This window comes from Grus americana, chromosome 4 (assembly GCF_028858705.1).
Source record: "Grus americana isolate bGruAme1 chromosome 4, bGruAme1.mat, whole genome shotgun sequence".
Taxonomy (NCBI): Eukaryota; Metazoa; Chordata; class Aves; order Gruiformes; family Gruidae; genus Grus; species Grus americana.
The window spans coordinates 72,053,880-72,078,696 of record NC_072855.1 but is presented as its reverse complement, the minus strand read 5'-3'; positions in this window follow the sequence as shown (position 1 = coordinate 72,078,696).

Here is a 24,817-nt window from a genome sequence, read left to right as displayed (position 1 = left end):
TACATTTGATGACAACGCACTGTAGTGGAAGGACTCAGGACCAAACTGACTGTTGATTCGCTCATTAAACTTCTCACAGGTAGTTAAGATATGGCTGAAGGTCACTTTCTTGAGCTTATGACAAGCTCGGTGAGGAGAGCTATTTTTAGTATTAAGTAGTTAAGATGCTTCTGTACTCGCTTGGACTGGTTGTCTGTTTACTACCCATTGTTATTTCTGCAAGCAATGTTGTGTGAGTCCAATACTCTCTGACCAGGTTTTTGCAGATGTCCCATGCATGGAGGCCGTAATGTTTAATATCACATTTGCTCATTTGAAGAATTTTGATGTAGCAGAGTGATATAAAATATACTGAAAATGCCGTACAAATGTAAGTGACGCTTAGCAAACTACAGCGATTGCAATACACAGTTCAATTGCAATAGCAACGTGATCCCTATTATTGGTCTCTATAATATGCCCGCAGTCACAATGCTGGGTGTCCCCAGTCACTGGGAAGGAAGATGTGGGTTGAAGCAGCTGAAGCCCATTGCTCACTTTGCAATTTTTTTTTTAGTTGTTTAGTTTTTATACTCTTGGGCTGAGCAACGTATACACACACCTCTGGCTAGCTCAGGGAGACATTCACACTCTTAAAAAACCGAGCAAGAAACATTGACATCACCAGTTGACCCACTGGACCCTTGAGAGCTGTTTACCTAAAAAACCCTCAGCCATCCTCTGGTCCCCTTTGCGTTGAGATCAAGTCAGCTGCCTTCGCGAGAGGGGTGGTCAGTCACACCCTGCATATTCCCGGAGCTTCAGGGGATCGTGCCCTTGCCCACCTCCTCTGAGCCTTCTTCCATCGCAGGGGTGTGCTGCTCCGTCACAAATGCGCAGGCTGCTTTGTGAAGCACTGGCTGCTTCTTAGGCTGCTTTTAAAGAATAGTGAAGACATAATCCCAGTGTCCAAATAAAAATACTCTCCTTGTAATTTTTGAGCATATGATCTTGAATAAATTCTTATTATTGGGATTTTAGTTTTTACCTATCTATCACTTGATGATGTCTCACACAGCATGCATACACACACACACATACACACAGAGTTAATGTATATTACAGCATTATTTTAGGTTAATTTCTCAATTTGTTCATAAGTAAGCATGAGAAACATTCAGTCTGGGCTAAAAGAATACAACCTAAACCAGTTCCCTTGTGCTCGCTGGTCTTTGCCAATGGAAACTAGGGAAGATTTTTGCCAAGTCTCCATCTCATACTTATTTCAAGATGAACCTTGTACTTTCAGTTCTTAATATGCCTTATTTCAGTCACCGTAGTCTTGAATTTGCCAAAGGAAGTGTTAGAGGACAAAGCAGTGGTTAAACAGTTGTCTTTATTACCTGGGACACATGACCTTGAATCTCCTGCAAAGACACAGAAAAGGAAATCTGCCCTCAGCAGCCTTGTAGCAGTCACATCCTGTTCCTTGGTACTTGCAGAGGAGTGTATGGATTCTCCATCTCTCTCTCTTTCTCTCAGGCAACATGAAAGACACTCTTAGATTTCCAGTATGCTTCATTCTAGGTAGCAAATTTGTGCATTACTAGAAGCATGCAAACGTGTTGTCATTACCCTGTATTGTTTTAAATACACAGTAAACTTCTGCGCTAACATAAATATACTTCTAGAAAACCTTTCCCTTATGCAATGCTTTATACAAGGGTTTGTTCATGACAGGATTAAAGATCGTCAGCCCACCTAATAACGATACTAGCACTTACTTTCCATGTCTACAGGAGATCGTTTGGAATGATCTTATGAAGCCTGCAAGAAGGGATGGCTGGTGAAGTTACCTGCCAGACAGAGGTATAGATATCCCTACCTGAATACAGGAATGTGTTCAAGCATCGCTGCATTTGTTCTATCCTGGACCAGAACAAAAGATTCCTATTGGAGAAAGGAATCCCAGTTCAGTAATGTAAAATTTTAATCAAAGCAAAAACCAAGCAGTTAAATCAGACAGACCTGAAAACCAGAAAGCTTTGTTTCAGTTTTTGAAGTCTTTTTTTGTATAGTTTTAATCCCTGAAATGGGAAATGATCTATTCCCATGAAAGTTTTGGTTTTCTTGAATGAAGATTTTTTAAAGAAAAAGGATCTTATTTCCAGAATAAACCTTTAGTACAGCTATTTAATATACCTTGAAGCAGTAACTAAACTACAAATGCACTTCCATTTTTCAGAAATCTCATCTCAAATACCATTGCAGCACAAATATCTGCCTAGGAGGGAATAATTCTGCCTCAAAAAAAAAAGACTCTTTTTGAAGAAATTAAAGCAGAGGAAAAAAGTGCTGGATACTTGCCACACCTTCCTCAGAAATAACGTGCAACCCACTAGAAAATAAAATGATGCTTAGCAGTTCTTTCACAAGTCATACACTATTATCTCAGATGTTTTTAATAGATATTATGTCGTATTAACGAGGTCAAAGTGCTGAGACAGATGAAACTCATGTCTTTTGCTTAATTTATCTGATAATAGTTCAGTGCTGTGGTAAGTGACTAAAGTCTCTTTAGGACATCTCTGAGTACTGAGCCAGATGCATGCTGTTAACGATTGACAGTGTATCCCAGAGGTATAAGACCGAAACAGAAAGTTCGCAATTTAATATGGTACACCAAGGTATGTGAACGTACAACTGGATTAAATCAATCACATAAATAACTAAAATGAATATAAGGAAAAATGTTTTAAGAGGGAAATCTATTAAGAAAGTATTAGAAATTACTCATTTGTGACATTGACAAAAGAAACACAAAATAGGGAACAAATGAGTATTTGTAGAGAAGTTAGCAAGGTATATAACCAAAACCTTCCCATTTCTAAGTTCAGAGGTGGTGAGATTTTAGAAGAATATAGGTATGATATGATTGATGTATTGATCTGAGTTATTCCAAAGCAACCAGGTGTCATCAAGACCACAGGATGTAGATCTTCGAACTGAGGATTTGTATCTAAATAGCACAATACACGACTTTGTAATGATCACATTTCATTAAATTTTAACATAACATTTAAAAACTGGTGAAATGTCCAAAATTTAAACACAAAAGTCATGTATTCCTATGAATAGATCAAATAACAGGAATGAACCTCATGGTCAGTAAACCTCAAATGGTAGACTAGATGAAAGATGGTAACAATAAGGCTAATGAATATTAAATGAAACAAATTATAGGAAAGAAAAAATGAAATTAGGAAATTAGTTTTAAAAGGGTATCTAATAAGTTCAGTGTAATAGCCAGCTCTTTTTAAATAATATTACAGGCTTTTCAGCTTGCTCACATCCTAATGCAACTCAGCCTTTTCCATTCTAATCTGTGCTTTGATTCATATTCAGATATTGTAGCCATCATGATAAGATTAACATAAATGTAAATAATATTTAAATTCAAGATGGCTTGGAGGATTTTTTAAATGATTAATATAATAATCTGAATGTTTCTTGCATTGGTGGTTTAGGAAATGAATACTCTCAATTTCTCTTATAATAAAAATCTTTTCACTGTGTTTAGACAGAGTATCCTGAGCCTGGTATGCCTCGATACTACAGCAGTGTTTTTCCTAAAGTTTACGTAGGGCAGATGTGGTATGATTCAGCTTGTAAATGACAACATGAGTTTATAAATTAAGAAAAATAAAGTCAGTGCAGAACTGTAACCTAGTCTGACGAATGCTCTAAATTACCCTGGCGTATTTTCAATAAACTGTGTCTACTAAAGTCTGAGCTGTAATTGGCACTTAAGCAACATTCACAATGTGCTATCTCTTCGTGTATTAGGAGAGACCAAAGAGATAGTGGGTCATTATGTAAAAATTGGTAATTAAGAGCAAGCAATTTTCCAGTTAATTTACATGTTCATTATGTATTGAATATTATTTAGTTTTCTGTGTCCTTTTTGTGTCTCATAAACTTGACCCAAGGGATCCTACACCGTTAAAAGACATATGAATTATAAAATGACATATATTTAACTGACTCATTGAACTTTTGTTATGACTAATGATTCTTCCAGTAATCATTGCATAAGGGAAAACATTTCTTTTTAAGTAAATAATATTCACTACCTTTTAGAGCTGCTGTCACTGAAAAAATATTAAGGTACTGAAATGTCTACATTCTTTGATGAGCTTTCTGAGGGCATCTTGTAGCTTTAAATTAAACTGATCAAATAGAAAGCAATATACCCTTCAAAATACTTTAACTGATTTGACTACAAAGAAAAATAAACACATTTCATGCAGTTATGAGAAACTGATGGCAGGCTAAATTTCAGGAAGAAGAAGATGGATTTTATTATCAAATAAAGTTTGAAAAAATGAATAAAGTGAAGTTTTCCTTATGGAATTAGCCAATATCTAGGACTATTGATGAAACACCCAACTTTGCAAAAATAGAACTGTGTCACCTTTACTCACTTAGATGTAGCATGCTTACACCCTTATTCACCTAGATGTAGCAGAAATCAGGGTTGAAAACTGTATGCGCTCAAAGATGAGGTATGGTTTTTCTAATAATCTGAGTTTCCCATGGGACTGATGACGTTCCAGTTGAAGCTGATGGGAGACTTGCCATTGATCGAAATGACAGATGTCTGTATGTTTTGCTAATCATTTTCTATATGGAGATTTCTGCTGATTGAATTTTATTTTGATTTTTGAGCGATCTTCTTTACCTTTCATAGCAGCTTCAAAGGTTTATTCTATATACTCCGCTATGTATCCCTGAATCATTACTAGCTCCTTCTTTTAATTAATGTAATGATAAAGTTTTAATATTTTTCATGCACTGATTACTTCATTTACTAGCAGGATTCAGCCACTTCCAGACCTGACATTTTGCACAGCCTTGTATTTAATGCTGATGAAAGGTGTGAATAAGGAATGATTTAATAAACATTGTAAATGAATAATATTTTATCTTTCCATGTCCCCCAAAGTCTGAGAGAGGTGATTTTCAAGCAGGCTTGCAAAGACAGACAAAGTTAAAATACCACAGAAAATTTTCACGCATACGTTTTGCCTTCATGCATTTTTTTTCTCTAAGCAAAGGAAAAAGGGAAAGTTATTAATTCTCAGTCAACAAAGTAACATTGAAAAGACATACCAATTCAAGAAACATAATTTATTATTGACATGGACTTTATCAGTTGTATATCAGTACTGTAATATGTAGACTGCAAGATACAGTGGTGCGTCTCATAGTAAAAATCAGAGTTTGACCATAAAAACTGTTGTCTCCTTCCTCAATAGGTTTAGCACAGTTTCATTTTTAAGCAGTACAAACAATTCCTGTTCTCCAGTGGAAGAATGGAAACTGTTGTATTAAAAGGCAAACTAGAATGAGACACAAGATGAATTTGAACGTTCAGTATCTAACAGCAATAAAAAGCTCTATTTTTACCTCTTATATTCAATGGTTTTGAGAAATCGTTAAGTAAATACCTTGATCTTTTACAGCAATCTGTATATTCATTGTCTGTTGCCAAGGATTTGGCATACCTTGCTGTCAATAAGGTTGATCTCCTGTTTTCCCGTGTAAAACTATGGCTTTTTGTTATACAGGGCTTCTGTGGGATCCATGCAGACAGGTTCATTTACCTCAGCCTTACAGAGTAATGCATAAAGCATTCTAATTCCTACATCTTTCTTCATATATACCTAGTTCATTTTTTCCCCTCTTCATTTGTTTGAGTACATAATACATACAATGGATATAAAGCACTATCAGCCTACTAATCAAATAGACTTTTCATTGCTAAGGTAATTGCTTCCTGAGTGATGATCACAGACCTTCTGACTAGCCCTGTATCCCTCCATCCGCATTACATTTCATTTCTTAGGAAGAATTACATGGTCTGGAGTGTTCTAAGGTGGTCAACGAATCTAGGTTGAGTGAAATTAAGAAAAAGGTGCGGTTTAGATCTCAGGTGTGAAATCCGGACCTCATTTGAAGTCAATGATAACATTTCAGTTGAAGACAGTATTTAAAAAAAGCCTTTTGAGAAAAAAATACCCTACTAACACTTCCCTCTCATGTAAATTAGCAGAGTTTCAGCTCTTAGATCTCTCCTGAGTTCTGTGCAAGGAAATGTGAAGTTTGTCAGGCAAACAGATATCAAAATTTATAGGGTACTTTAAAAATTAAAACCAATGCCCCAAATTCCACTTCAACACTTACAGTATTTACAGAGCAACCCAGAGTTCAGTTTAAAATTCTTACAGTGTGAGTACGGATTTGGTAAGCAGGGAGTTCCTACCTGGTTTAAGTTAAGGTTCCCGTGATCTCAGGAAGGAACTCTTCATCCAACATGTTGCATTAATTTAGTTTACATATAGAGAAAAGTAGCATAGTGTCTGAAGCAGAAAGAATTAGTTGTTCTCATATTCTTAAATGCAGGTGGAAAAGCAAAACACCGCGGAGACTTGCTCAGAGAAATCTCAGCAATCTCGTGCAATCTCAGAATAGATATAAAAAAACCTTCAACCCCTCATATGAAGATATTGCAGTAACCTACAAGAAATCAAAGCAGCTTACTTGCTTGTATTTAGCTAATTTAGCATAGGGATAATGAACGTATCAGAGAGAACCCACTCAAAACAGTGGTATGTACAAAGTATAAATTTTACTTACTGTAATTGGCAGATAAGAAGTAAACAGCTTAAAAATTAAACCTCTCTCATTTAAATTCAATCTAAGAGTTAATTAAAGGAAAAGAAGCCTTGTCACTTATTCATATCCTTCCCCATAGGTCTTTATTTATTATCTATAAATCAATTACTTGAAGTATTCAAACTTCCATAGTCTGAAGATCAATCTAGTGACAGAAATCCAAACATTGTCACTGCCTTCAGTCTGAACCAAGGTGGACGAGTATAGACTAACAGGAAAGGTCTTGCCTGATAAGTCCAGCCATACCTACATTCAGATGACGTCTGATGGCAGATGTTTCTAGCTAATGTGGGAGAAGCCAGAAACCAGAAGGACAGTAAAGATTCGATGTTATGCTTTAGTGGTACATAATCTATTTCCTAGAACACTTGTGATTTTACCTGTTGTTTGTGGAGCTAGACAGCTTTGTTAAGAAGGTAATAAACAGAGGCCCAACTAGCCATGTTGCTGAGTATCTTGCATGATTTCCTCACATAGGAACATAAAAGATTTCCAATGTATGTAGTTTTCCAAAGCACAGTGCTCAGTGAAGGTCATGTTTAAATTGAGTGATATTTTTCTCTTCATTCACGTTCAAACTGCCTCCAAATTATTTAGAAAGAGCTCCTCTTGGTTCTTAATATGTGTTGAAAAGACATTTAAAAGTTGAAAATGAAAAGAATACATTTTGGAGAGTTCCAGAAGTTACAAGGCCATGCTCCTTTACTGGAAGATTTGGGATTTACAAAGTATAAAGGAGATTGCGTATGTGGAAGTTTCAAAGAATCACTCCTCTGTGTGACCAAGTGTGGGAAAACCTTAAGCCTTGGAGTTTTTCTATAGTAACAACATTGCACTTTATGTAAAACACAGAATGTAAATCATCACAATATTAACTTTCTACAGTAATTTATATCTTTGTGAGGGAATTGCAAAGTGGATGCAAAATTCAGCAGCAAACTTCCTCATCTCCTTAGACCTTTATTCTCAGTTTGGCTTGTACGATCATTACATAGCAGAGAGAGCCGTGAGAGTTTTCTATGTCATTTATTCTTCAGGATGAATGCAGGAAGATAAAATTACACTCTTGAGGTATTCACCTGACATAGTATAGCATGGGACAAGCATAGCTCCCAGCAGGCTGAAGATCTAATAGACTTAAAATGTTAAAAAAGAGGCAAGGAAGAATATGACCACCCTACCAATCAAAAAGTTAAAATGACCCAGGAAGATTTGGAAGCTTTGGAAATATGGAGGCTTGAGGTAAAGTGTTTGGAGATGTGCTCGTAAATATTGAAGTGTTGTCACAAGGTCCTTGGCATGAGTGCACTGAAAAGTAAGTAGGTGATTTCTGAACAGATTAAAAAATAACAGTGAAAAACCTGCAGCTGCGCTGTCTTTGGCTGAAGTATCTGAGCTTCCTTTGTATGAATGTATTGCTTTGATCAGAAAAGATTGATTTTTTTGTTTGTTTATTTGCTAGTTTTCCAATCATTATTGTTAAAAACAGTTCCCTCTTCTTTAAGGAGCAGGGACTGGCAGCACGTCAAAATCTCAGTATATTGTTATGCAGCTGGCATATGTAGTAGGGAAAAAAAAAAAATCAAATCTGTGATGCACTACTGCATGTCAGATATGCTTTTCAGAGATAAGAGAATCCCATTACAAATGCTGATTTTTCAAAATTAATATAAATCATGACCAATATTCACTGAATACTAAAAATTCAATAAGAGTGTACACCATTTCAATGATACTGCCTTCAGAATTGATGTGATGCGGAGTTACCGCCTGGCAGCCCTTCAGAGTAAGGATATTTTTAATATCTCAGGTCATGTAAAACTAAACAGGTTAACCCAGAACCCTGCGCACTATCATTTGTACAAACTGCCAATAACCATCACAAGGTAAGCACTTTTCTCCTGTGCTAAGGAATGCCACTAAGAGGATCATTTTTCTTCTCTTCTTGGATGAATCCAATTGTTTCACTCAATGGGGCTTCAATTCGGCTAACAGCATTCTGTGCACTCGAAGATAAGGCATGACCAGCAGCAAAACATAACACAGGTCTAATAAGGAATTCTTTAAATTCATGGTTCTTACTGTATACCACACTTACTGAATAATCAAATCCACACATATATATACGCACATATACATGCATACACAAAAATCACTGCCATCAAGAAATAAAAATACTTTACAAGACTTGAGCATTTTAATATTCCTCTGTAATCTGAGACTCTTTTAGTCAGATTGTAAATGTGAGAGGCTAGAATTTGCTAAAAAATTGATGTCACAGTATTCCCACAAAGTGAATGTAAAGCTTTAGGCCTTTTAAAATCTCTGCTTAACGTCTTCTCAGATAGAGACAGAGAAAGAGAGAAAGACCTTTAAAGAAATACAGGACATGTTTCTGTGTTTCATGTATTCATCTATATGTTCTACATTTTAACAATGCACACGTTCCGTAAGATATACATTCAAATAATTTAGGGATCTTTGTGTAGATATATATTAGAAAATTAAGTGTCTGAATTAAGCTCCCTCTGATATTTTAAGACATGTAGAAATACCCATTTTTCAAGTTGTTAGACTATCATATTACATATTCCCATCATTTATTAGCAGTGTGTGCATAAATATACATACACCTTTGGAGGGAGAGAGTCTGTTCAGAGTAATGCACTTCAGGCATTTTCTTATTGCTAGGGGGGGGTTTCTTTTGCTCTGTTCACAAATTTCAAATGTTTGGAGAGTGGAGAAGTTGTGAGAGTAATGGGATGTGTGCGGCAACTGGGTTAGAACTAGGAGCCTGGGCATTGTGGCCAAGATTATTCCTAACAACCACCTGTCTCCATTCCCTAGCCATGGAGATCTGATGTGGTAAGAAATACAAAGGCTTTGGGAAATATTGGAAAGACAGGTTGAGTAAACTCTGAGTCATCCAAGCTGTGAATTAATCACGGCAGGGATGCAGAAAAACCTCACAGCCCTTAGAGCCACTAAAATTATTATTGAAAACTATACGTGTAGACCATATTGTTTCCAACAATAAGATATCTGCCTTCAGATAGTGGCTGTAGGAGGCCTAATTAAGTGAAGCACAGTGTTATGCGAGCCTACGTATCTAACTCTGGTCCAGATCATGTCATGTCTAATCTAATCTCTTGCCTAAACAAGCATGGACAGGCGGCTTTTCAGCAGCCTGAATCTGTAATGGCTGGAGATGAGTCAGGGCCAATGTGCCATGTTAGAGATGAGACGATCCTTACAGAGAGCCACCTGGAGAACTCTCCGGTGCATGCTTCAACTCACTGGACTCCAAACAAGCTAACTATCCCTGGCCCAAAATGATTTTATGAATTTGGGCTGCATTTCCCCATAGCTAATAAACCCTCTTAGGGCACAGTTTACTGGGAACCAGCTGCAAGAGCTCATTGGGTCCAGAGCAGCCGGATCCAACAGACCAACTCTGCACTCAGTCCAATAAGCCTGCCTGGACCCAAACTCTTTCTGGAAATACTGAAGCTATTGTCCTGTGCTCCCCAATACGTTAGGGTTTAAATTTTCTACTTCCCCATTACTCTATGCAATTACATACTGCCTAATGCCTGTTATTTTCTGCATATGGAACGGCACAAGTTTGACTTCTCAGAATGACTTTTCCCAGATTAATAGCTGTTCTCATTTATTTCTAATGCACAGGTTTAAACTTATGAATCACTCATTTAGCAAATGCACCTCTACTATGAAATTTCACCATGCATGCTGCAGGGAAAAAAGTCATTAAGGATCTCAACCAAGTTCTCTTGATGCATTTGTTTTCTCCTTTTTTTTAACTGGAGTTGGCTAAGAACTTTGTTTATCAAAATCAGAAATGAAAGGGAAGCTTATAAACTGCCCATTTGTATAATGAGCCTGTAATTATGTTAGCATTCAGTTTTATAGTCAAATTAGAGACTGAATTGCCTTTATTCAGCACTGAACTTCACTTACACTTTCCCAGCATCTATAATGAAAAAATAAAGCTCCTTACATGTCATACATTCGCGCACTTGTTTGTTACCTTAGTTGCCAGTTTTGTGACAATTGTCACACAAAATCCTCTTCTGGTCATTCTGAAATGTTTATGAATCAGAAGGAAAATTGCCCTGAAGATTCAGATGAGAATTCCTCTTGAATAAATGAATTTCCAGGTGATATAATCCAACACAGTTTTTTTTTCTTTCCTTTTTGTACCTTCACGTTAAGTAAGACTAACCTTCACGCTAAGTAAGATTTAGCAGAATCAAGTGTCAGGACCGTAAGTGAAAACTGTTACTCTCTTGAGATCTTGGGCTGGAGACTTGGACCTCAGCAAAATTTTCAATCAGTCGCAAAATTTTGAATCAATTATAAGAGGAATATGGCAAAAAGCCATTTCTGTCCCGACTGCACTTCCGTATGCTGTGAGTAGTCTGCTGCATGTTTATTGATTTCTCAAAAAGAGAGGGAAGTTTTGAGATTGAGATTTTAGAAATACCTGAGGAGCAGGTCTCAGTTTTGCATTTATCTCTGCAAATATTGTAGCCTATTAAAATGAGTGCAACATACTTTCAGGAATTGAAGTTTGACAACTAAAAATATATATATGAGGTTGCAGTATCTATATTACTTCATTTTTATTTTCCTTTTTTCCACAACTCAAAATCAAAAATGTGCCTAATGAGGTTAGTCTTTAATCACACAGTAACTTCCACAGAAAACATCAAAACTGGCAGAGGCCGTGCTACTTCACATGAGCAGAATTTACTGGCATGAGTGGTTTTTTTAGGGATATGGTAAATTCTGTATGTCTCTCCTGCTCTGTAAGAGCAAAGAGCAACGCAGGGGAAGGTGGAGAACTGTCAGGAGCATACTGGCTTCACTAGCATCCCTCTGATTACCCGTAAGAGACATGGCTTTTGATGAATGCTCTGAATATTCACTATTTGATTTCCTGTTTGCCTTTAAATTTTGACACAATGTAATCTTACGGAAGCAAGTAGGATCTGATCTCAAGTTTTAATCGTTCCAACATTTTTCCCATAGCAAATCTCATTATTATTGTCCTCACAACTTCCCAACATCCCCCTTTGCAGCATGTGCAATTACCTCCTACAACTTACAGCATTACCATCACTGGGGTACAGATCTGTCTGAAAAAATGACCTAACTTGGCAGATCTTGCCTGCAGTCAGAAAGTGAAGCTGATTTTGTGAGCCATCATTACATCTTGGTTTTTCTTTCTCAGCTTTCAGTCATTTTCTGCTGTCTCTCCTTGCTTTGCATCTGCCTTAAAAAGTGCTCCTGCATTTTGTTTGTAAATATACCAAGTCATGATAGCAATAATCTAAGTAATATGTTCTCTCACAGCACGAGGCCCTGAACTCATTCTCTCTTTGCAGTATTTGGTAACATAAAAGGTGTTGGATTCTGATCTGCTTTATTTTAAGAATCAAATGTTTAATGAGTTTGAGTTGGGCAGAATTCCAGTAAAAAATAGACTTCCTTTATAAAATTTTACAGTAAAAATCATCTTGAAGTTTTATGACGAACTTTGCTTTGGCTGTTACTTTAGGTTTTTCTAATAAACCTTATGAGAATGTTCTAAAGAATTTACTAGAAACTGGTAACTTTATGCTTTTTAATATAGTCACAGAGTGCAATACACACATACTCAAAATTATATGAAATTATTACTTTTAAGCATACTATAGAATCAGTATAGATGTATATGAAATTCCTGGGGTTTAATTCTTTCTAGGGTTCATGTCTATTATAATTTGCAACAGGAATCTCCATCATGGATCGTTTTCTTACAGTTCAGGGCATAGTCTTAGTTGACTGACACCAAAAAATAAAAGTGAGATAGCTTATTTAATTCATTCTGGTTTAAGTTATCAGAAACTTCTCACTACAGATGATTCAAGTTACTTTAGAATGTTTTAAATCAGCACTTTCTTCTCCTATTTCATCTACTTTCTCTGTTTTTCCTTTCTTTTCTAATACATCCATTTTCTCACTCCATTGGTGACAAGTTCTCACATATCACTTGGATATTGAATTGAGTTCAAATGGGTCCAAATGTTCTTTTGAATCTTGTTGAATATTGTCTGGAAATCCCAATGAAGCTAAATTCTCATCTTTTTATTTCCTGACAAATGGCATGAGAAAGTTCTGAAGAACTCACCAGAAATCAATAATTTCTGTAGACCTTTTTTTTCTGAAGGGAGTAGAAGAAAAAGTTGCCTTTTTAGCTTTCGCACTCAATGTCCTTCTTAGCAGTTTTGTCTAGCTGTCACCTCAGCATAGGTGCGGGGCTAAGGTAATGTTTCTCTTAATGAATTCCTCAGCTATGGATAACTGAAGTGTTAGAGTCCTCCTTCAAATAATTGGTCTTGCGGCAACACACCTACCGTACTCCCTGTGCTGTCTGCTGCTGCCGTGCTAGACTGTCTTGGTTTTACCCCATGATGAGAGTCTTTGGGGCTGGTAAGAGTAGCTGTATGGCTGTATTAAGGTGCATGTTAGATTCCCACTATTTTTGATACACAGCAAATATTGCAAAAATATTCTTGCTTGTGGAACTCCTGGCCCTTGGGGAGCAGCTTGCTCAGAAAGGAGACTCAAACTATTTTGAGCCTTAAACAAAGACTGACATTTTAAAAACAAAATTATACAGGGCAGTTACTAGCTTTTGGTGTATCATGCTTGTCATGATAAAGCTGTTTGCAGTGTTTTCAGTTCCATAGCAAATACCTTATTTCATTTGTTTCATTCTTGCTTACTTTTTAAGGAATTGTGGTTCCTGGATATGTAGATTTCATTTCTGGTAAGAAATCTGATACGTAACCTTGTGTTGGATGAGGATGTTTGCCATTTACTGCAGATATCACTAAGCCATTGGTACATAATTGGTGAAAAAGAGACCTCAAGGAAAAGCATTGCTCCTGTTTCTCTTGCTTGTAACCTGCTCTGTTCACTCTATTGAAGAACAACAATTTAATGAAGAGGAAAAATCTCAATAGTTCTGAATAACTGTGTCTGTGCTAGCCTAATTTACTGTCTAATCCTTTTTTCCTTTTTTTTTTTTCCTACAATGCATTTTAAAGAAATACCTAGGCAGTTCCCAAGCATGAGTTTGAAGAAGATAAGAACCTTTCTTAACTTCGAAGCGTGAGCACAAGTATTTCAAAAGGCAGTTTCGGACCAAGCAGAGTACTATTCAAAGTGTGCTAGATAACCGCAGAAATATCTATTAGTCAGCCGTGTTTCACTCCTGGGATAAATTCCTGTTGTTCACATCATTAAGGTGTTGAATGAAGTTTGCTTGTGGATCATAGCTGTAAGAACTGATTTTGAAAACAAAACCTAACTGCTATTTATTCATCACCAACTTCTGACTTTGCTCTGCTTTTCTCCATCCTTCCTTCCACCTCATTACCTTCTTTCCAGCTGCCCCAGCCCAGACATCTGGAAAAGCTGCCCCTGAGTGGTAGCGACCTAGTGCAGTGGCTTCCACAGACCCGGATTTCCAAAAAGGTGAAAACTGGCTCTGAGAATGTCAGTTCCCAAATGGATTATACCACTCTCTTCAACACTGTCAGCCATGTTCTGTATTCCTTGCATGAAGTCAAGGAGGATTTTGGTATGTAGAAATTGAACCCTTAACAGAACATTTTCATTGTTGTCACTTGGAAGAATGATTTGCTATTTTAGAATAGGCTGGGGAGGAAGAGAGTCAAAATGCTCTGCAATGGATTCATAAGCTCTTCTGAGGTTCACCTGGCAATGATTTAGAAGAAGAGTCATTTACAACATAGGTAATACTAGATAGCTATGACTTTTTGCTGATATGGTCTTGTAAAAGAGCTCTCCTTCGTTCCTAAAGAGGTTATTTCAGAACAACATTTACATTTATGGTATTGATTAAATAAATAGATACTTGCCAAATACACCTGTGTAATAGTTTCATAAATAACAGCTGCCACTCTATAATCCCCATATAATGCAAAGTGCGTTTCTGGTCTTTGAAAGAGGGAGAGATGGACTACAGGAACAAAGCTTCTAATAATTATAGTGGAAAAGAATGTAACATAACATAGGCAGGTTTCTGCCCCTCTATTAATGCTTTGCAAAGCCGAGATTTTCCAAGCCTTCCGTGGCCATTATTGCTTCAATCTTAACACGAAGGGTTCAATAAAATTTTACTCAAATCCTGCTTTTTGAATATTACAAGATGACATAATAACTATGGAGACAGATTTCAAATTATCATGTAAATTTGCCCAGTATTAGCTTTCAAAGTTTATTATTGCTTCATAATATTCATTGCTCTTAAGCTTCTTATTTATAGAGGCAGTGTATGTATTTGGAATAACTGTGGTAAATGGAGAGATTAAGGTAATATTTCTCTTACCAAATCTCTTTATTTGGGAGCCAATAAAAAGCTAGGGTTTGTAATTTATTTTGTTGTTTATTTACTTGTGTTTGTGTACGTGTGCGTGTATTTTAATTTCAGTCAGTAGAAGCCCTTGCAAGGCAGAATTGTTACACTTGTCCCAGGCCATCAGGAATCCTTAGAAATTAATCCCAAAAATACATGTAAACTACTATAAAGGTTCATGTACATACCGCAAGAAAATAGAATGTCATTGAGAGTTTTAGATAAATAGCTCCTATCCTTCCTTGCAATTTCAGAACAGGATGAACGCATTTTTTATGAACAAACGTATTACACACCCTCTCAAAAATATGATATTCACTATTTTATTGAGTACATTTCTATAACGTCAGTAGATAATATGGCAGTTCTGGATTGAACTTGTGAGGCATATTTTGAAGTTGAACTTGCAATATTTGTGTCATGTCGTCAGTACAAAACTTCTGCTCTTTCTTACAGTTATGAATGACTCTTATTTCATTGAATGTCATGCTTATTTATTTCTGAGATTTGCAAAGTAGATTATATCTGTATTTCCTCTTGACCAGCACTCTGTGCACTCTAGGAAGCGTGATGAGAAAAGAGATAGTCTTGTAAGCTATCAGTCATGTCAGAATGCGACACAGCGAGGGCAGACATGGAATTATTGTAATAATTATCTAACTCAGTATATAAATCTTCTGCAAATCTAAAATATTTTGTAAAGCTCTTTATAATTTTGAAGATTTCAAAAACGTTATATATCAATATTTGAATTAAAGATGCATTTTAATGCTTACTTTTCTGTAACTCACAGTTGGTCTCCGTTAGGTTTTTGATTTCTCTAAGGATAATATACTTGTAGGTTATGTATTTTTGGAAAGTATAGTCAGTATGATGCAGGAGAGCGTGGCTTTATTCAGACAGCAAGTGCAATTATATCTACTTTCCCATGGAACAAATATATATATGTATTTACGTGTGTGTGTGCAGGTGTGTTTATGTGTGTAGCTGTGACAGAAAGCAAGCACAACTCAAAAGGGAATTCTAACTATCTGTTACTCTTACTTAATTGCTTATCAGAGAAGTCTAGTGATCTTAAGTAGTAATACTCGAGTTCACTAGGCAAGTTTGCCACATTCAGCAGACAAAGCAGGCATCCCACGCGTTCTTTCTGAAATGGTATAAAATTGTTCAGATGCCCCTCAGAAAAGACTGCTGTCATGAGCCTGTAGATGTGCACAGGATTTAGTAACCCTTTCAAGCCAAGTGTCTGATCTTGGGACATCCTGGATCTGGAAGAGAGAAACCCCAAGTAGAGATTTGCCCCATTGTTTTGCGATGATTTGTGGAGAATCTTTCCAATGTTGTACTGGAGAGGCTCCCATTCCAGTTTTCTACTTCTTCTTCCTCCCATTCTGCCTCCCTTTCTCTCTCCTTCCTTCCTTCCTTCCTTCCTTCCTTCCTTCCTTCCTTCCTTCCTTCCTTCCTTCCTTCCTTCCTTCCTTCCTTCCTTCCTTCCTTCCTTCCTTCCTCTTTTCCTTCTTCCCTCCGTCCTTCTTTTTGTTTCTTTCTTTTTTTCCTTTCTCCTTCTCTCCTTTGGAAAATGTCAAACACCATCAGGGAGGCTTTCCTTTGAATGTGCAATCTTCCAAAAGCACAAAGGATCCTGTCAGCTCTGTGCTTGAAAGTATTACTGCCTTAAACATACTGTGTCCTGACATTAAAACTGATTATTTTTTTTTACATCCGCAGCCTGTAAATGATTCTGTGATGCTATCTTTTGAGTAATGCATAAGAAGGATGCTCGGATGTGTTATTCAAACATGAGTTCATCCTAAGTCAGAGGCACTAGTGCTCAGGTAATAGATATTTTTATGCGGGACAAATGCTGTAACAATGGTTGTGTAGATAAAAACGTTCATACTAGCTGACCAAGAAAGACAAGAATTCTGTTATTTAATAACTATGACAAAGAATCATAAATACCACAAAGCATTCAGTGTGGTAAGGAAATTAAATAGAAAAGAAATGAGATAAGAAAAAGAACATATTTTCCTCTCGGTTCATATTTACTTAAATTTTTATCTCTGACCTCTCTATAAAGCAAGGTTTTTGTTGTTCGGTCCCTGAAGAGATATGTTCTACTCTTTCAAATAAGAACAGAAGCAATGAAGCAAACATGAATGCAACCACTACAAATGTAGTGACAGCCTGTTGGCCCAACCATGGAAAGACATTTTGCCTTGATCTGCAGCACCAGAATACCAAGCAGCTAAGAGGTGTGATAGGCTCCAGCTAACCCACATATGCAACACTAATCATACCTTTTGCACCCTTTAAGAAAGCTGGGGTTGTCATTAATCGGTCTTCAGGAAGCCTGGCACAGTCATCCTCAAAAGCAGAATGAATTCTCTGATCTGGATATTAAAATCCCCGATTAAATAAGGTATTATCTTCATGCAGCTCATTATGCAAGCTTGTCACTCTTTGAACTAGTTCATTTCCTGTATAATTTTAAAAATGAAGAGGAGTTGGATATTCTTCCCCAGAAACCAAGGAAAAAAAAGAATATTAATATAAAAAGTCAAGTTAATCTGTATTCTGTGGTCACTTTTAGACTTTTGGATTGACTTAGAATGACTAGTTTCCTCATGCTCCTGCTCTGCTTCCTCCTTTTTCCAACCATGCAGCATGAATTACAAGTTCTTTTTTTCTTTAGAAAAACTCTTGGAAGTATTTTTCAATATGTTATGCAAACATTTTAATGAATTTCCTGGATTTGCAGCTATTTCAATGTCTCAAAAATGGGCAGTCTGTCAAAAAAATCCCAGCAAATCATACAAGGACTCTCAGAACTTTACATTCATGGTAAATATTTTGGTCAGCTGTGTTCAGAATCTCCGGACATCATTAGAAATTTGGAAGCAATACAGTCTTGGAAAAGTGGTGTCTGCAGGTCAGCTTTTTGCAGCATATTTAGTTTTTAAAGATCCATTCTGGAAGTATTGGCATCTTACACAGTCATAGAAGAAGGAGTTGCAGTTTCAAGAAAGAATAAGGAAAACCGAAGGAAATGCTAGAAACATTGTCTTGAAGTTGTGTTGCGTTATTTTTCACACAGTACTTGTGAAAAGGCCTTCTAAGGTTTGATGCTCCATTGAAACTGTTGTTTCTCAAAATTAGGAGAAAGGCCAGCTAAGAGTTTTTCTCATTCTTGGTTACTTACAGAGATTTTTGGTTAGAAAAACCAGACTAGGAGTCTTCCAGAGAGTTCATAAAACATGCTCTTTTTGATCAAGGTGGAAGTACTGTGCATGCTTCCAATAGTACTGCAAAATGCATAGTACAGGAAATCAGAGGAGCTCTAAAATCCAGTGGATATTAGTTAAAACAATTTTATCTCTTACTAGGTTTGGTTTTTTTTTTTTTTTTACTTCTAAGAGAGTAGTTGGATTAGTTCTTAATCTGTCCAGATGTGAATTCACCACGCATTCTTCCTGAACAGTTGCTTTCAGGTAGATGCTGCTAGCCTCGGCTGTGACATCGATACAGTACATGAAGTGGTTGTGTGAGGTCCTGCCTGGTATACTATGGCTCTCAGGTTATATCCAGAACCAGGAGGAATCCACTTGGATATCCCCTAATTTTAATACTTGGTCATGAGTTAGGAAGTCAAAATGGAGAGTTCCATTTTGCTTAACAACAAGAAATAAAAAACCTGATTTAAGACAGACATTTTGAGGGGGACCACCTACATCACTTTCCGTCTTCATATTTAATCATTTCGTACTTCTGCTAAAATGGTTTAGCATACAAATGTATTGTATTCCTTTCTTCCTTTCATTTTGGATTAACATATGTCACTGCATTTTAGTTAGCTGTAGTTTGTGGTTTTGCTGTAGAACTCCCTAATGATAATATATGTCGGTATGCGTGTGCTTTAATGCTGTTTTCTTTTCTCATCAGCGTAGCGTGGTTTCATGCATTGTATCAACCTTAGTACATGGGGTCTCTTTATGCTACAGATCAAAAGGAAAAGAATGGAAAATTTATTTGCCAAAGTGTTAGCAAAAAGCTTCTTTCCCCAGAATAATGGAGTCCAGGTAGCTGGCAGGCAGGCTTTCGAAACGTCAGATCTCCCGAGCTGGTGCACAGTTTCAATTCAATAATTATTCTCATTCCCACTATGCAGCTACTCAGCAGCAAGTGGAGCATCCAAACTGCACCACGTGCTTAGAATGACATTAAAAAAGAGGGTGAGAGAAAACTCTTCACCTACACGCCAATTTTCTTTCTTGCAGTAAAGACTCAAGTTCATGTTGCTGAAAATAAACAATTAGGAAATGAAATTGAAGACCTGTATGGCCTTGTGATTCAATACCACTCTAAAACAAAAATTGTAACAATACAGTGTAATAATCTGCTTGATGCAATGAATGAGGTTTAAAGTCCTTAGTCCGTGGCAATGCTCCAGTAAAATTAAAAAGCAATGTAAGGTTCCTTTGGGCATGCTCCACTGTATTAGTATGCGGTGACATGTACTGACAAGGCATCTATAGCGAATGCTGTGGGTTTCGTTTACAGACCTGCCAATAGTGGCTAGCAATCGCCTATGAAAAGCCATTATACACTGGCCCATAAAGACACACAAAAATTTCATTATGTTTCACTTAAAAAGTGCTTGTTTTGCAGGATAGAGGCCATGTCAATAAAATGGATTGGATGTCACTTAAACCAAGTGACATGCTAATCTCCTGGAGGCCTTGTGTCCTTAATCTCTACAGGACACAAGTCAGTTTAGAAGCATGAGCTGTTCTCACAGGTAGCAACTATTGAGCTCTTTAATGTAAATTCAAAGGCAAAGCTTATCACTGTGTTTCAGAAATTGCTTCAGTGTGGTTGCTGTCTATGGGAAAAAAATTCCCACACTTCCCCCAAAATCCCTGGGCAACTTCCAAGCTTTCACAGTGCCCGCAAGCACCTTTTAATTATAAAGAAATTGGTTTTGGTGATATGTGCCCTGTGACCAATTGGATTAGAGGCATTTCTTCTGGCTATTATTAAGCTAACTTGACTATTGCCCTTGTGTAGCTAAGCATGATCAAAATATAAAGTATGGGAGAGCATCTCAATTATGAACCGTAGTGCAGTGCTCCTGCAGACTAAATTCTTCAGTTCATTAAAAAAAAGCTTCAATGACTAGTAATACTATAATGAAAGGGCAGAATAATAGGCACAGGATCAAGGATACTGTAGCTCATCGGGATAAGTTACAGAGGCTATTGAGGATTCAGACTGGGGTTTTTAACATTTCGGTGAGCTGGTCATTGTTAGACAATAGGTAGGGCCATTGGAAGCGGAGAGACAATCTGTGACTCCTTAGAAGGATCTAAAGGTGAAGAACTAAGGTCTCCTTGGAATGACTGTAGTAATCTGCTAAACATTATAAGATGCTAAAATGCATTTTCTGGTGTATGTTCCTTCGCTGTTTGTATTTATCTGCTCCCTCTGCTAAGTAACAATTACTAACACATTTCATACGTGCTATAAATTAAAGCCAGGTACTTTTCTGTTCGCCTGAATCATAGTGAGTTTTTCACTAGAGAGCTGATCCGTGAATCAAACCAGTTCTTCAGAGCTTGCAAGTTAAAGTCAAAACCAAGGAGCAGAATACTCATCTGTATTTCTGACATTCTGATCTATCTCACTCTGAAATCATGAACTGAAACCAGTGTAAATGGATGGGCTCCATTTATTCTTCCCTCGTCGTTTACTGAGAGCGGCGCAAAATGCAGCCTTCCTTTCTGGCTGTGTGTGACTATATTTGTTGTGAATTAAATGATAACAGGGAGCCAACTCTTCAAAGTATTTTTACTGCTCATACATAGCATGAGGAGGGGAGAAATGGGAGTAAGAAAAGAGCTTTTAAGAGATTTGAAATTTGTTCATCATGAAAGGAGGGGGTTTGTATCATAGAAGCAGGAGGTAATCATAAACAGTAACATCAGAACATGTTCCAGCTAAAGTAAGTTATTATTAAATGAAAGTTTTTGAAGTATTAGAAGAAAGTACCAGAGCTGATCCTCATTCTTCTCTGTGATAGGTCAGCACCACATGCTGATTGAGAAGATTTATTGACATTTAAACTGGACGGTATCATTATTATTATTACCTTGTTACAGCATTTACACCACTGTGAATAATAGCCCTGGTGTGGAGATTCAATCAACTCCTTTGTGACGTTGAAGCTTGTAGGATTTTTACCGTGTCCTCTTATTAAAAAAAAAAAAAAAAAAATCTGTGCAATTGTTTCCAAATCCTCTTTCTACGGAAGGAGAAAAGATGTCAGTCAGATCCCCCCACTCATCACGCACAGAACTGGGAGTTTGGGAGGTGCAGCCACTTAACCATCCTTGCTCTCATTCCTAAAAACTGAAAACTGTCTTCTAATTTCCATATTAAAATTGATCACAGTCCATTTGTACTCATCTATTTAGACCCTGTTATTTTCCTTTAGCACAAATAAATACTCCTTCCTTCTATTATTTTTCTCTTGGGATATTTGTAAGTCAATTCACCCCCCTCTTTGCCATTTTGCTAGATTAAAACGCCAAGGCTGGAAAGATTCTTGTTTTAAGATGCACTCTGTATTCCTTTGATCACTCCAGTAGTCCCTCCCTTCATTAGATCCAACATATTTTTTTTAATTGTAAAGATGGAGAAAAATTAAAAATTGAGGTCTCACCAGTGGCTTAAATAACTGCATTGCCATTTGCCAATTTCTGCTGGAAATATCTTGTGTGATAGATCCTTGGATTACATTTGTCTTTTGTGTGATCATGTTATACAGTATCTAAAAACTAGCGTTATACAGGGTAGCTAAATTTTTCCCTGTCTGTGATGCACTATTACATTTGTATTTTTCTGTGTCATTAGAAAAGAGAATAGAAAATAATTGGTTTTAGTAGCCTGTAATATGTAATTTCATCTTATACCTGTGCCCCATCCTCAATGCCATCCCTTTTTCCCTCCATGATATATACATGTGTCTCGCTGTTATTGATCCAGTTCAACATTGCGTTATGAAGAAATGCAATTAGTATCCAACATTTTTGTGTGCCAAGGGTAGCTGTAAAATTATTAAATAAGATTGATCTTAAAAGAAAATTTGGAGAACTTGGCTATTGATCTCGTTCCAGTACAGCTGTTTGTTCAGGATGACCTGTCATCATCTGTTCTCTGGTGAGGTCCTTTGGCATTTGATATTTCCTGTACTAATCCCTATCTTTTCCAATTTATAGAACATGTTCTTGTTATATTAAACATTTCACTGAAATTAAGTAGTTTACCTCACAACATTCCGTTTGTTTAAAAAAAAGTTGCTGATCTCTTATACTGGCCAGCGCATTACAAGCTGTCCCGGGTAATTCCATATAGGCTAACAGTGAGGTTCTCCTTTGTTTCATTTTCTGTTGTTTTCCATGTCTTTTGTTATTCTTGCCTTCAAAACAGCGATCCAAGGTTTTCTACACTCTAAACAAAGGAAAAAAAGAAATGTGACTTTGCCATGAATCCTCATTGAGAGGGGGGTTTTTTCCATGTCATTTTTACATAAAACAGGTGAAATTCCACCCTCTGTTTTTTCCTTTATTGGACTGTAGAAGGAAGATAAGAGTGTAGGACATGGGGGGATGGGATCCCCTTTTCCTCTTGAGCAGTTCATCTCTTACAAAGGTTTTATCGTTGGCAGGAGAAGGGAGTATGTCTCATAGTTGCAAATCCCATGCCTTCATCACAAGACCATCACTGACAGAGAAATGGCTGTATTTTTCAAACAAGCTCATCCACTTAATCTCTAGCACCACGTATTAAAGTAATTGTACCATTAGCAACATCTTTTACTTAAGTAAAATGTGTATTCCTTCTCTTGCAGATTATACAGAAAGTGAATAATCCTTGCAGAGATACAAGTCACAGAGTTCCTTCTCCAATTCGATTAAGTAGGACTTAGTAAAAGTGTTCCCTTTGATGAGAACAAATAGAGCTCTACACTTTTTTTAGCCCCATCTCCTTCCTGAGGCTGGTTGATCCATATCACTTCTGGGTATATGACAAAGATAGCGAGGAGTTAATGGCTCTGTGTAACAAGGTGCTCTGTGCCAGAACTCTGCAGCTGTAATGAATTGGCTTAAACATTAGCAGTATAAAGTAATTTAAGATTAAATTTTACAGCTCATATTTTTACAGTGAGCATTACCCACTATTACAAGCTATCTCCATCTCATATTTCACACCATTTAGGATGAACTCTCATTTTCACTGAAATCCCCTCGTCTTGGCCCAAAGAGATGTCATATGTGAGAAGCTAAAAGCAAGGATAAATACATTTAGAAACTTGAACTAGAACTGTCTTCGGCTGAATATATTTTTAATCATCTTATTTGGCAACTGTTAAATTATCCAAATCGTATCCTGTTTCCAACATTCTGCTATTGCAACATGAAACGGTTCTTTCACAAACATCTCAATGTTTCTTCATTCTTTTGGGATATCAGAAAAAAATGTATCTTAAAAATGTATCTTAATGCCACAGTTTCATAATCTTTGACTTTTACTTCCTTTTGAGGTAGTGAGGTAGTAAGTAGCAAACGATAAAAGTTGATCAATGTGAACTCAACAAAAAATATATACTGACCATAAATCAACTTGCGCTGAGATTACTGCTCCTCTGATTCGTATTCTCTGAAGCACCCAAGCCAAAATGTCATGTCAATCAAACATATAATTTTATATAATACCATATTTTATATATATTTTAGATTAGTAAAAAAAAAAAGGCAGCAGAATCTGTGTTCTAATGAACATTTCTTTTAGTGGGAAGATGAGCACAGGAAAGAGTCTTTCTTCACCAGCCATGTTTTTGAACTCCCACATTGCCTCTTCAGTTCCATAATTTCTGTTTATGGATCTAAAAAAAAAAAAAAAAAAAAGGAGTGAAGAACTGATCCAGGTTAAAATTGGGCTCAAAAAGGGCTTTCTTCCCTGTTGCTAGTGACGTACAGATGGTTGTGTTAGTGTGGCAGCGTGAGATTTGGGAAGACCAGTAAGAAGGTGAGGCAAGAAGAAAGGCTGTTTAAACCAGAACTGCTGCTGATTTTTTTTTTTTATACCACACCCTAAAATAAATGCAAGATGTTGCCAAACAGTAACAAAATAATGCATTTTATTCTGAAGGTTTGTCTTCCTGGGGAGGAAAAACAGTGTGAGAAAATAAGACAAAGTGAGAAGTCAGAAGTTTGGAGAAGATTTTAAAAGTGCAGGTTTACTTTCGCTTAGGAGAGAAGTTCTGGCACTGACATTTGTCTCCAGAGTGTTCAGATTTTAACATACTTCTGCAGCCTTCAAACTGATGTTCAGCAATTGGAAAATACATTCTGCTTTGAATGAAAATTGGTCAGGAATGTTGCTGTTGGGTTGGATTTACTATCCTTCTACACCTGTTTTTAGGCAGTAAAAACAAAAGGCAGCCTGACAGGCCCTTAGTGTATTTGAACAGAGGGATGAATAAAGAGAAATACCTTGAGGGGCAAATATTGAAAAACAAAAGCCTGCTTGAAAGAGAAAAGTCTAGCAGAAAACTAGTTTACAAAGTGGTGGCATAATCTGTTAATA